Raw genomic sequence first — 14,462 nt, 5'->3', positions numbered from 1 at the left:
ATGTTATCGAGTATTACCTGAACACACATCTGAACGCCTAGCGAAACGTGTAGAATGTTAGGTGCTTGCACGTACGTCCTTGAGTTGGTTTGTACCTTTTTTTTCGCTTCTCTTCGTTTGATGGAACTCTATGTATTGACGTCTTAGACTCCGAAGTGTAATCACTTCTGCAACACTCTCGCAGTATACCGCGTATTACTCAATCGACTTGCTAGATCGATGGGCAAAAGGGTGAGCGTAGTATTTTATCGACCTCAGTAGTTGGACAACCCTGATTACCAGCAACGAACACCAGCAAAGTGTCTGCAATCGAATTTCCAACCCTAGTCAGCAACGGATGGGAGTCAACCTTTACGAACCAATCAGGACATAAGCAATGACAACTGACTGGAGAATGGAATGTGAAACTCCCCGCACAGTGAGTAATGCCTTAGCTCGTATCATGGAATGTGAAGAGGTGGACCCTGTCTGTGAAAGATCGTAGAGCTCCGTTTCAAACAACAACATTAGAGGCAACAGTCACGGCAATATCAAGGTATTTGTAATGGTAACCAACCGTATGGAAAAATGAAGGTGCCTACAACAACCGAGGGAACGACAGCCGTACTGGAAATCCTCGCAACGAGTACAACAACACGGGAAAGGATGCTCATGGAGGGATATCTAGGATTGGCGTGGGCAACGCCAGGATTATAACGACATGGTGGCCTACATGTTCTTGGTAACTAATCACTTCGTCACTGTTCTGTTTAGCCCTGATACTTCTCGAAACCGAACCTGTTGTGGAACCGGCCGATGACAAGACAATTGACACCTCATAAGTTCGTTGGGATGCGAACTCGACCTTGTGGGATAAGTGTTCGGCATCGACTTTCCTCCTACTATCTTTGATGGTTTCGATGCAGTAGTTATGTAGATTGGTTAACTGGATATCGCGTAGATATACCCTGTGGGGAGGAAATTTTGCATCACTTTATATTTTGAAGCGTCAGAGTGGTGTAAAGGTTAGCATCATATCAACAAAGAAGGCCCAGAAGTGTCTACAAAAGGATTACCCCGCTATGTTGGCACACGTTACTGACATTAAGGCTAAGGAAAAGAGGATCGAGGATCCACCAATTGTTCATGATTTTTCTCCTATGTGCTACCAGAAGAGCTACCAGATTTACCTTTTCATCGTTAGGTGGAACACCATATCGGTATCATGTCAGCAGCAGCCCTTATTACTAGTGCTCCTTGTTGTCTTACATCAGGAAGGTTGCAAGAACTACCTACTCAACTTCAGGAACTATTGGACAGGAGTTCTATCGGACCTAGTTTTTCACTTTGGGGAGCCCCATTTATATCCGTGAAGATAAATCTTTTCGTATGCATACTGATTATCGAGAACTCAACAAAGTGGCAGGCAGGAACCGTTTGCCCCGACCACGTATTGACAACCTATCGACCAGTTATGAGGGACAAGCTTCCATTCGAGGATTAACTAACGAGCAAGCTATCATCAGGTGAAAGTCCAAGGGGAGAATGCTCTTAGAACGACATATCGAATGCAATACGGCCATTGCGACTTGGCACACCATGAACATGGAGTTAATCAACACACTAGCAGTTATATGGATCACATGAATCGGCAACGCCTATTGTGGGCATGTTGAATTAATCCCAGGAGAAAGGAACATCATGGACAGATTTGTATCTTACTTGAGAGCTCCTGAGGGAGGAGCCACACCGCGCGAAGTCTTGATAAATGTAACTTCTGGATTCAAGAGGTACATTTTTGGTCATATAAACAATGAAGTGGGAGAGCACGTGGATCTCGCTAAGATCCATTTAGTTAGAAACTGATCGACACCAACGATCCCTTCGGGGATGCAGCAAATTCTTGGCCTCACTAGATACTATCGCAGATTCATCAGGGGATTTTCGAAGATCGCGCAACTTAAGTCTCTTCAGCACAGCAGGGTGCGGTGTTCGTGGTAGATAAAACAGGAGGACGTCTTTTCAGCTTTCGAATCCCAATTCTGCAATGCACTGAGCATTGTCCTTACCCGAGGGTGTGGGCGATCTGGTGGTGTACCATGATGATCCGAATCAGAGTCTCAGTTACACCGATGCAACACGAGAGAGTGATGGCTTATGTGGTGGATTAACAGGAAGAATTGCACGACTCACAACCTGGGGTGGAAGCCACGATCTCGGATTTGAGCTGGAGGCAGTACTTGGACGGTACCAAATGCACTACTTAGACCGATCACAAGGGTCTCCCGTGTACCTTTGTTTCGGAAGAGCTAAACATGTAATAGCATCCCTGGATGGAACTTTTGAATGATTACGACTGTGAAAACTAAACGGGCACGACCTTTGTAGTTCACTATCGACTCTAACTTACCTGATCAGACTCGCTCTGTTCAAACTGGAGAACAGAAGGAAGAAAATTTGCAAGTTAAACCCATGCGAGGCATGGAGAAGCAACCATTGGTAGGTCGGACGATATTCGATACCTCATGGAATGAATATGGACCTCATTATACGACAACTCTAGGGAATTTGTGTGAGCAAGCACACCGGCTTCGATATTCTAGTCGTTTGGGTTTGATGAGAGATATTAGGATCTATAAATCTCGTACTAGTGATTGGGCATGAAGGCCCATCTGGCAATATAGGCGAATAATGTTTGACTTGTGGGAAAGTCAAGGTGGAGTATCAGTAGCCGACAACATCCATATGGAAAATGAGAACGGACTTCCATGGATTTTATCGCTGGTCTACTTACAACTCGAAACGAAAACAATATCACCTGGGTGATCGTTGATTGTCTCACTTAACCAGCACACTTTCTTGCAATCAAGGAAACTAATGAGTCTTCACAGCTTGTGAATATTCCTCTGAGAGAGGCGGTTTTTAGGCATAAGGTGCCAACTCATGTTACCTCCGATTTCGAACTATATATGATTCATGACAGGCAATACACAACGCACTTGGCTCACGCCTGACATGGGCATTACTTATCACTAAAGGACAACCGGACAGAGTAATGGACCATCCTAATGCACGAAGGCATGCTGCAAGCATGTGCGTGGTTGACTTTAGTATACATTTGGAAGAACACACATCTTTGGGTGAGATCTGCTGCAGCCGTTACCATAATACTATGCATACAACTTTGTATGAGGCATTGCATGGATGATAATACCAATCTTCATATTGGACTAAGATGGGTGACAACCTAATCACTGATCCAGGATTTGTACTCGAAACTCTTGGGAAGAGTGCTTAGATCAGAAATTGTTGACGGCAACGCGTGACTGTCAGGAGAGCTGATAAGCTTAGGAAACCCTGGGAGTTCGCTGTAGGCGAATATGTCATAATCGAAAGTCTCACCCTGGGAGCGTGCAGTACGCTATCGAAAATGTGGCAAGCTTAGCTTACGATGCGTTGGGACATTCGGATTCCTGGAACGAATCGGTGACCTGGCTCACAAACTTGAGTTACCTGGTGAATTGGGTAACGTTCACGATGACAGTATCACTCGAACCTATAGAAACGTTTGACCAAGAAAACATTTGTGATACCTACTACCCTCGAGTTATCTCATGGGAGTTCGTTGGAACTCAAAATGTGGACCGGAGTTCACGAGGGAACGCAATGAACGGAGTAAGCCCTACTACCCTCAACAGTTCTAACGGTTGTATCAACTTCTGGTATCATTGGCGAATTTCGGGACGAAATTCCCTTTCAAGTTGAGGATGATGTGGTACCCGCGGAAAATCCACAGTCATCCTGAGTTAACATCTTGCATCTTTCCGTTTTGGATTACTTGTCAAATTTCGGGACGAAATTTCTTTCAAGTTGGGGATGATGTGACAACCCGAACTTTCAAGGTTAGTGTCGTTAGCCTCGTGATTCTAATTCCTCATAATCATCTCATTCCACGTTCTTGCTATATTAAACTTTTGTTGAATATTTGGCTATGATGAAATGGTCTAGTGTAATCGTATTCGAGTATGACTGAGTTTGTGATCGGGTGTCCATTTGATTAAGATGTCACATATGAAAATTGGGCCGCAACACACTTCTTTCGGGCCGCGACACATGTTTGGGGCCACACACACACCCACCTCAATTACACCCATCTCTCTTAAACAACCTTGTATCTATGTCCCTCGGCCCACACTTGAAGTCTTAACCCCGGCCCACCTAGAAGCCCAAAACAATTAGTAAAAACACAAGTGGATTCGGCAGCCCCACTTGATCCGATTTAATATATGTATTTGACTTCATGCACTTTTTATGAATACAAGAAATAAAAACCCTAGTACACAACCCGGGGATCGGCGACGAGATTGGATGAGAGAAAGGCTGAGAGAGTGAGAGGGAGACCGGTGAGTGACCGACAACTGGGTTCCGGTGCTATTACTCCTGGCGCTCACAGTTGCAGGTGACGTTGGGAATTTATCGGCGACTGACGACTCACCGGTTCGAAGTTCTGGTTTCGAGAGCGAGAAGAATCAGTGACACACACACACTCACCAGTTCCACGATTTCTCCGGTAAGTGTCCGAGATCTTTATTTGTTCTGAATCCTCTGTGGATTTCGATTTCAAAATGAAAGTGTGTCTTGTGTTATGAAATTTTAAGTATATGTATACATGAGTATTAGCTGTTTGTTGAGTACATAAGGAATGGATTATTGCTGGAAGATTTATTTTTGATGTCTGTTGTTTTAATGAACTGAATTTGTTGTTTTGAATGTTTAGTTGTTTGATATGCTCGATGATTGCTGAGTTAGTGTAAATAACAAGATTCAGAAATTGTAAATGGGTGCTTGTAATAAACGGGGTAGACTCGAGTGAGTACATTGTGCCATTCATAATTCTACATAAACGAAACACCCAGGAGTGATGTTAAAAAGATTAGGGCTATGGAAATTATAAAAATAAACATGGGTTTTCTTTTAATGCTTGTTGTGGTGTTTTCATGGTGGGTACAATTATTTGTGCTTAGAGTACAACCTGGTAAAGCTTCATAGGAATTCATGTCAAAAATATTTAATAGATGAGAGAGGATGCTGTGATGTTTGAAGAAAATATGAGCGCACACTATAAAACACCCGGCCCCACTGTTTTCTGTGCACATGATTTGGTCGCGCAAACCAATTACATTGTACATGTTGATTTGGTCCCACTTAATTGCTGAGCTAACCAGTTTATAAGAACCGATGTTCATATAATTAACATTATTTGAAAAAAAAATACTACTTGATTGAAATACATGTTCAACATATGTGACCTACTTGCATACATGATTACTTGATTTAATACGTGTACACTACTTGACAAATACGTGTTAGATACGTGTAGCTTATACGTGATTACTTGTTTACCGTCCTAACGAGTGGTAACCATAATAGGGTGTGGTTGACCAACTTAGGACAAACGCTTTATCTGTCGAGCAATCTAAGGTGAGTTCATCTTTCTTGAGCATGCGTCCCGGTGGTTGGGACAGTCAGTGGGTATCTCGGGAAGGGATAAGTCTTTTGGGTAAAAACGGGAATGTTGGATAATATACTCATCCTATCACCTTTAAAGTCCCTCCGTGTTGTTTGGTTACCGAGGAGGTAACATGGTATTAGTTAGTAGCGCTACTTAGGTTTGGCAACCTCACCCCGTACCTGGGAGGACGGGTGTTGAACTAATGACCTAGTCATGACCAGTGCTTTGATAGGAGCATTGGAGAAAGGGCAAAATAATCAGAAGCCGTCTTGTATTCGGGGTATTATCAACATTACTTTCGGATTTAAATTCAATGGATTAACTAAACACTTGGTAACCAATGTTTTCGTAAAACTATGAACTCACCAGCGTTGTCTGATACACTTGTTGCATGCTCGCAGGTCGTTAGATGTCTTGGATTTGGAACTTGTTGTCTGGTGTAGCTGGAGTGGTCATGGGTCGAACTGGATGGATACATGTGTTGGAATCATTGATATGACACGTTGGTTTTGAAACAGATAAACTATGATTTCTTTTATTTGCTTCCGCTGAACATGTTGGTTTTCATTTAAACTTACTGATGGTACTTTTCGTTATTAATTGGCAATTTCATTTTTAAATTTGTGATTGGTTCAACATGATTAGTGGCTCGTTATTGGTTTGTCACACGCCTAGCAGGGTTTTTCCATGGGTGTTATTTTGGGGGTGTGACAACGCGGCCCGTAAGCGACTAATAAAAATTGTTTTTATTTAATTTTAATGAAAATTAAGGTATTCGGGCCCTGTTTTCGCGCATGGGGTGTATTTTAGGACATATTGGGGTATTTTAAATAATTTTAGGGTGTTGGAAAATTTTCAGGAGAGTGTCGGTTTATTTTAGGGTTGTTATATCCACCCCACCTTGTTTTAGAGCTCGTCCTTGAGATCTACTGGAATAAGTGTGGATATTTCCTTTGCATTTCTGATTCAAGTTCCCATGTATACTCTGGTCCTCTTTTGGCGTCCCATTTCACTTTGACCAGAACTAATCTTTTGCACTTGAGGTTCTTGACTTTCCTGTCTTCAATCTGTAGAGGCTTCTCTATAAACTTGAGTTGTTCATTTACCTCTATATCCTTAAGAGGTACTACTAGTGATTCATCAGCTAAGCATTTCTTGAGGTTAGATACATGAAACATATCATGTATCCCTATCATTTCCTTTGGCAGTTGTAGCTGATAGGCTACAGGTCCTATTCTTCTAATAATTTCAAAAGGTCAAACATACCTGGGACTTAGCTTTCCCCTTTTGATGAATCTAACCACTCCTTTCCAAGGAGAGACTTTTAATAATACCTTGTCACCTAGCTGGAACTCTAACGACTTATGTCTGTTATCTGCATAGCTCTTTTGTCGATCACGTGCTGCTTTCAGTCGTTCCTTGACTTGAATGATCTTGTCGGTTGTCTCCTGTACTATCTCAGGTCCAGATAGTTGCTTTTCCCCAATTTCTGCCTAACAGACTGGGGTTCGGCACTTTCGTCCATAAAGTGCTTCGAATGGTGCAGTATTGATACTGGTATGATAACTGTTATTGTAAGAAAATTTTATTAATGGTAAGTGATCATCCCAATTACCTCTGAAATCAATTACACAAGCTCTAAGCATTTCCTCCATTGTCTGAATTGTCCTTTCACTTTGTCCGTCCATTTGAGGATGATAAGCTGTGCTTAGATTTAGCTTGGTTCCCATTGCCTTTTGGAAACTTGTCCAAAAATGAGAGGTAAAACGACTATCCCTGTCAGAAACAATTGATAAAGGAATTCCATGCAATGAAGCTATTTCATTTACAAACAATTTAGCTAAACGTTCCATAATGAAAGTTTCCTTCATTGGTAGAAAATGGGCTGACTTAGTTAGCCTATCAACAATCACCCAGATTGTATCATTACCTTTCCATGTTTTGGGTAATTTGGTAACAAAATCCATTGTTATCAATTCCCATTTCCACACTTGCATCTCTAGTTGTTGCAGCAATCCTAAGAGTTTCTAATGTTCAGCTTTAACTTGTGAACAAGTTAAACATTTAGAAACATAAGCTGCTATATCCTTCTTCATTCCTATCCACCAGAAATTCTTCCTTAAATCCTGGTACATTTTATCATTTCCTGGATGCATTGTATACTTAAATTTCTGGGCTTCTTCTAATATACGATGACGTAGGTTTCCTAATTTAGGTATCCACATTCTTTTCTTATGGAATTTCCAAATTCCATCTGTTCCATGTTTTAATTCCTTAATCATTCCTTTTAACTTTTCAGTATCCTCCTTGATTATTGATTCTTGTGCTTTTCTTATCTGATTATTTAAATCTACGTGTAGATTTAATTTAAAAGAACGTACCCTTTTTGGCTTTTCATGATACTTTCGGCTTAAAGCATCAGCCACTACATTTGCCTTTCCTGCATGATACTGCATATTACAATCATAATCACTAAGTACCTCCATTAAGCGTCTTTGTCTCATATTCAACTCTTTTTGCCCGAAAACATACCTTAAACTCTTATGATTTGTGAAAATGGTAAACTTACTACCGTAAAGGTAATGTCTCCAAATTTTCAGGGCAAAAATTATGGCTCCTAATTCTAAATCATGGGTTGAATAATTCTCTTCATGGTTCTTAAGTTGTCTAGATGCATAAGCTATAACTTTTTGACATTGCATTAATACACATCCATAACATAACTTAGAAACGTCACAATAGACTACAAAGTCTTCGGTTCCTTCTGGTAATGCTAGTATGGGTGTATTAGTTAATATTTGCTTAAGAATTCTAAAGGCTTCTTCCTGTTTTGGTCCCCATTCAAACTTAATGGATTTACAGGTTAACTTGGTTAAGGGAATGTCTATTCTAGAAAAATCTTGAATAAATGTAACACCTCGAAATTTTGTGTCCAATAATGTATTGACACGTGTCTTGAGTTGACACGTGGCATTTAATATTAAATAAAGGACTAAAATTGACAAACCTTGAAAGTATGTAAATTCGAGGGTTGTAAATGTCAAACAAGGGTAAGTATACTGTATAGTAACCCTAAACGATGCTCGTACCTTCAAACGAATAAATCATGGATCGTACGGAAGCGAAACGCGGAAGAAAGTGAGAGATTACAAGCTGCAGGAGTTAACTGTGTCAACATGTTTAATTATACCTCTGAGTGACCCTTTGACGTACCCGAGTCTTTGTAACAGTAAAATATGCTCACTAGAATATACTGTATAAATTCCGCGAAGTTCCGTTTTAAAACGAGAAAGATATGATCAATTTCGTATAAGAGGGGTTAAAGGCGTCAACAATGAAAGTTAAGGCTTTCCGAATAATTAACAAACTAACCGGGGACTTAACAGTGCGGGTAAATAACACGAGGCCCTTAGTTGTAAATAATCGAGGGCCAAATCGCAAAGTTACCCCTTCAAACCCGAAAGGTCAGGTTAATAATTACCAAAGATTTCGTTATTAATTACAAAGATTTAGTCATGATTATAAAAGATTCAAAAAAACAGAAAAATTAGACCTAACGCGGGCCGCGTAAAGGTCTTGGGTTAGTTGAAGCGGGCCGCGAGCCTTCTGTTTGCACGCGTCTGGTTTGAAAATCCAGGCGGCCCGCGAACAAGTTGCATGATTCCTTCATGCGGGCCGCGTGAACCGCCCAGATGCAGAAAGTTTGGACTAACTTGCTTTTTGAGCTAGTGAACGACCAAAAGTGCAATAAATGAGGCATGGGTGCCCTCTACTTGCCTCCTAGCACTCAGGGCCACCTGCTGAACATCCATGATGCTTGGTAGGCTGAGTTGTGATGATCCCATGCCAAGTTTTGCACTATAAATAGGCCTATTGTGTGCATAAGTTCACCACACCTCAAAACACATTCTCTTGATCATCTCTGGAGCTTCCAAGCTTTATTCTATCATTCTTTGTCGTGCTCTAAGTCTCTGTAAGTATGCCAAACCTTCTATGGCCTTGTTTTTGCTTAGTTTAGCTTAAAAGTCAATCCGTCGTAACTAACGATTGACTTTGCGATAAATCACGAATGGTCCAGTAAATTGTCGAATCAAAAGTAGTTATGTGTTGGTATTTATGTGGGTAATAAACCTCTAAAAGGGTTCCCCCTGATCACCACTCTAACTAGTTCAAATGTCGAGTCAAACGTATACTTAAAAAGTCAACAGAAAGCCATTTTTGCGATTCTTGCATAATCTGTAATACAGATGATATGAAACCTGTTTGAATACTTATAAAACATGATATTAAGTATATAAACTTGTCTAAACTCGTTTGATTCGGCCATTTGATATATTGACCCGGTTCGGAGCCGAATGTCGCAAAAGTTTGACTTTTGCTTTGACTTCAGTTCTGACCCGTTTTAGTGCTATGTAGATATGCCTTAGGACTCTCTTAGGACCAGGTCACGTGATGGTATCACCCTATGTGACCGGTTCGTTGTTTGTCCGAGTCTTTTACGCATTTCCGTTAATTACTTAAAAGTTGACCATAACGCCCTTTTTAAAATAAAACGAGTATTTCGGACACGTGAAGGGACCATAACCTTGCTTACTAAATTCTAAGCATGTCCCTAAAGTTTCACGCCAATCCGAGGTCCAGAATGGGAGTTATGCTAAATAGCGCAAATAAAAGAAACTTTTGTAATAAACGGCGCGATTAGCATAACGCCTACCTAAACCAAGATTTCGTCACCAAACCTTTTACTCACTGTTGTAAAATAATATTTTGGGATTTTTAAGGATTTTTAATTAATTTTAACCTGCTCATAACCTGCGGTTATGGCTACGGTTCGGTAAATACCGAATATACCCTTTTCGGCCAAAACTTGAGTTCTACAAGGTCTTTTGACCCGATTCCAGTTGCTACTGATTTTAAATAATAAATAAAGTATTTTGGACTTTATAAACTGAACGGGAAACTCAGATTTCCTGTAGAACTCTAAAACCCTCTTTAAAAGTCCTTAAAATGATCGGAAAACCCTTACGGGGCGTATAATAAACTTAAACTCGTTACGGGCATCACGGAAGGTATCCTACTGATGCCAACCTCTTTAAGGCATATTGACTTAGGAAACAAGTGTAGGACTCTTACGGTTACCCGTTGCGCCTATTGCGCGCACGGTGCGGCTTATGTAACTAGTTTACATAAATTAGCCGATACGGGTCAAACCATATTATTTTGACCCCAAAATCCAGAGTGTGAATATTAAACCCATATAAAACAAGTCTTCGAACTTGTTGGGTCAGAATCACATTCCATTCTCGGTTTTCGCCTTTCACGCGATTAAACCGTATCTATCCCTTGAAACTGACCGGTCTAGGCTACGGCTAATATAAAGACCCGTTAGGATTCTAATAGGTTATTTTAAAACCTTCGTTCTAGATAGGAGCCCCAGTAAAAGATATCTGTGATTTAATCAATTAAGGACAATACTTGCAAAGGTAAATACTTTTAACTTATTTTCCGTATTACGGGCTTGGGTTACGGTATATATAAAATACCGCTTGATCGAGCATCAAATCTTCCATCGTTTGGTGGTTAATTGAATAATTTGATCGGCTCGTTTAAACAGTCTTGTTACTTAAAAGCCTTTGGGGGGTTAATGACCATGTCCCGGATATCCTAGGCATCATTTTACGAAATGGCCACGACCTCGACATCCGGGTGTAGGCGTACACCCGGCATTATGTCTATAATAATAAAAGACGTAGCCGTTGGTTTACCCATCGCGGTTTTACGCAAAGTGGTGTGTCTATTGATCTTTAACCCGGACTAGATCCGGGCTACTGAACGCAAAGAAGGAACATGTAATTCGCTCACAAGATTATACTATTAAATAATTCTCCCAAGTTATAAAAGAATTTGTGCCTTGTGCATTCAAATCAATTTTAATAAACATTTTACAAAAGTGTCGGTTGAATGTATTTACCAGTGTAAACTAACGTATTTTCCCAAAAAGATTAAGTGCAGGTACTACACGTAATCGGCTGGCAATAGCTCCTTAGCATCTTAAGAAGTCTCGCAAGCTTTGATGCCTTGTCTGTTGAACAATACTTTTTTATTATTTTGATCCTCCTGTGGATACTATTCAACTATATGTGATACATTCGATATTACAATCAATGGTTGGATTATATTTATCTTTATGCTTCTGCTGTGCATTTATATATTGTGGTTTGACTATATTGTTGCCAACTACGTCACGATAATCTCCCACCGGGCCCACCGGTGATACACGTGGAAATCGGGGTGTGACAATAAATCTTCTATAGTAACCGGCCAATCCTAAGAAACTTCTAACCTCGGTTGGTGATTCAGGGGTTTTCCATTTAGTAATCGCCTCGATCTTTGTGGGATCCACAAGAATTCCTTCATGATTGACTAAATGTCCAAGAAACTGTACCTGTTCTAACCAAAATTCGCACTTTGAAACCTTAGCATAAAGCTTTTCCTTTCTTAATAAACTTAAAACTGCGTGCAAATACTTTGCATGATCCTCCTTACTTTTAGAATAGATGAGAATATCATCAATAAAAACAATTATGAATTTATCCAAATAGGGCTTACATATTCGGTTCATCATGTCCATAAATGCGGCTGGGGCATTGGTTAAACCAAATGGCATGACAGTAAATTCATAATGGCCATACGATGTTCTAAATGCGGTTTTAGAAATGTCCTCTTCCTGTACCTTTAATTGATGATATCCTGACCTTAAATCGATTTTAGAGAAAAATCGAGCTCCTTGCAGTTGATCGAACAGATCATCGATTCTCGGTAATGGGTACCGATTCTTAATTGTGACCTTGTTCAATTCACGGCAGTCAATGCACATACGCATTGATCCGTCTTTCTTTTTGACGAATAAAATCGGCGCTCCCCACGCCGATGAACTTGGTTGTATGAATCCTTTCTCCAACAATTCGTCTAATTGTTTCTTCAGTTCTTGCATTTGTACGGGTGCCAAACGGTAAGGTGCTTTGGCAATTGGTGCTGTCCCTAGTAGTAGGTGAATTCTGAATTCAACTTCCCTGTCTGGTGGTAGTCCTGGCAACTCTTCTGGAAAGACATCTGAAAACTGGGATACTACTGGAATATCCTTTAGTTCTTTTCCTTTAGTGTTAGTGATCATAGAAATCAAATACACTATAGATCATTTTCTTATACAACTTGCAGTTTTCATCACAGAGATGAATTTAGTGGATCTAGATGGGGTTATTGGATTTTATCACCTCCAACTATTGGCTACTGGCCGCTGCCACCCTCAACTATCACTTTGACGCTCGTCACCCCCAACTTAACACTCAGTGTGTTCTGTCACCACGTCGTTAACTGATAACTAACTTTTGATCATGTTATTATACTTTTGGGGGTGTCATAAAGATCTTAGAAAGGTTTTGGGGATATTTAGACACCCCAAAAAGTATAGTAACAGAATCAAAAGTTAATGGTCAGTTAACGACATGGTGACAGAACATACTAAGTGTTAAGTTGGGGGTGGCGGACGCCATAGTGATAGTTGGGGGTGACAGCGGCCAATAACCAATAGTTAGAGGTGATAAAATCCAATAACCCATCTAGATGACTTATTTCCTTTAATTGTGATCTTTTCACCTTTTGGTGAATTTACTTGAATTGACTTTTGATCACATAAAATACTGGCTTTATTGGCTATTAACCAATCCATTCCTAATACAACATCAAATCCTGCCAGATTCATTGGGTAAAGGTTTGCAATAAATTTTTGATTTAAAATTTCTATTCTTGCTCCCTGCAAGATTTCAGAAATCCTAACAGCTTCTCCATTTGCTGTCTCTACTAGACATTCTTGTGAGAGTTTAGTTATAGTTAATGGTTGATTGAGAATTTTCTAAAACGAAGTATTAATAAAACTTTGGTTTGCACCAGAGTCAAATAATACTTTAGCAAAAACATCATTAACTGAAAACGTACCGGCTATCAGGTCCGGAATTATCTTGGCTTCATTTGCCGTCAGAACAAATGCTCTAGCATTTTTAATGTTCTTGTTGTTTGCGGCTGGAGCTAGTTTCGGACAATTTGGCTTGATGTAACCTTTTTCTCCACAGTTGAAGCACAGTCCATTACTAGATTTCCTCCTGCAGTCTTCTTCCTTATGCCCTGGTAACTTACAGAAATTGCAGTGAGTTGAGCATTTTCCCGAATGCTTCTTCTTGCAATCCTTACAGTAGGGCGCAGAGGTAGAACCTATATTCCTACGGTTAGAATTTCCATAGCAGAATTCCTGGGTAAGCCTTTGAGCTAGGTTCCTTCTCTGGTCTTCTTCTCGTGTACGCAATAACTCATCTGTCAAGGTATTGGCTAGTTCTACAGCTTCTTCTATAGTTTGGGGTATAGCTGCCTTGACTACATGCCCAATCTCCCCGATTAATCCCCAGATGTATCGGGAGATTAATAGTGGTTCAGGTGATGCAAGGGTTGGTACTATTCTAGCATATTCAAAGAATGTAGTAGTATAACCCTTAACATCTACTCCAGTCATCCTAAGATTTAGGAACTTATTTGCTATCTGTTCTTTTTCATTGGGAGGGAAGAATTTCCTTTCTACCATATTTTTAAATTCCTCCCATTCCATGTTATAAACCCTATCACTTCCCCTAGACTGGAGGATAGTGTTCCACCATTCTAATGCTGAGTTCTTAAATAGATTGGAGGCAAACATTATCTTGTCCTCTTCCGCACACTTGCTTATTTTTAAGACTGCCTCAGTCTTTTCTATCCAACGTAGAGCTGCAATGAGTCCTTCATTGCCCGAGAATTCTATTGGTTTGTAGGACCAGAATTCTTTGTAAGAACAACCATAAGATATGGTTCTTCTTCTTTTGGGAATGGGCACTTGAAGTACGGGTCCATTGTTTATGTTGTGCTCAGATTCAGTTGGTCGCTTACT

This window comes from Helianthus annuus, chromosome 11 (genome assembly GCF_002127325.2).
Source record: "Helianthus annuus cultivar XRQ/B chromosome 11, HanXRQr2.0-SUNRISE, whole genome shotgun sequence".
NCBI classification, from domain to species: Eukaryota; Viridiplantae; Streptophyta; class Magnoliopsida; order Asterales; family Asteraceae; genus Helianthus; species Helianthus annuus.
The sequence above is the reverse complement of the archived record's forward strand: the minus strand, read 5'-3'. Positions refer to the sequence as shown.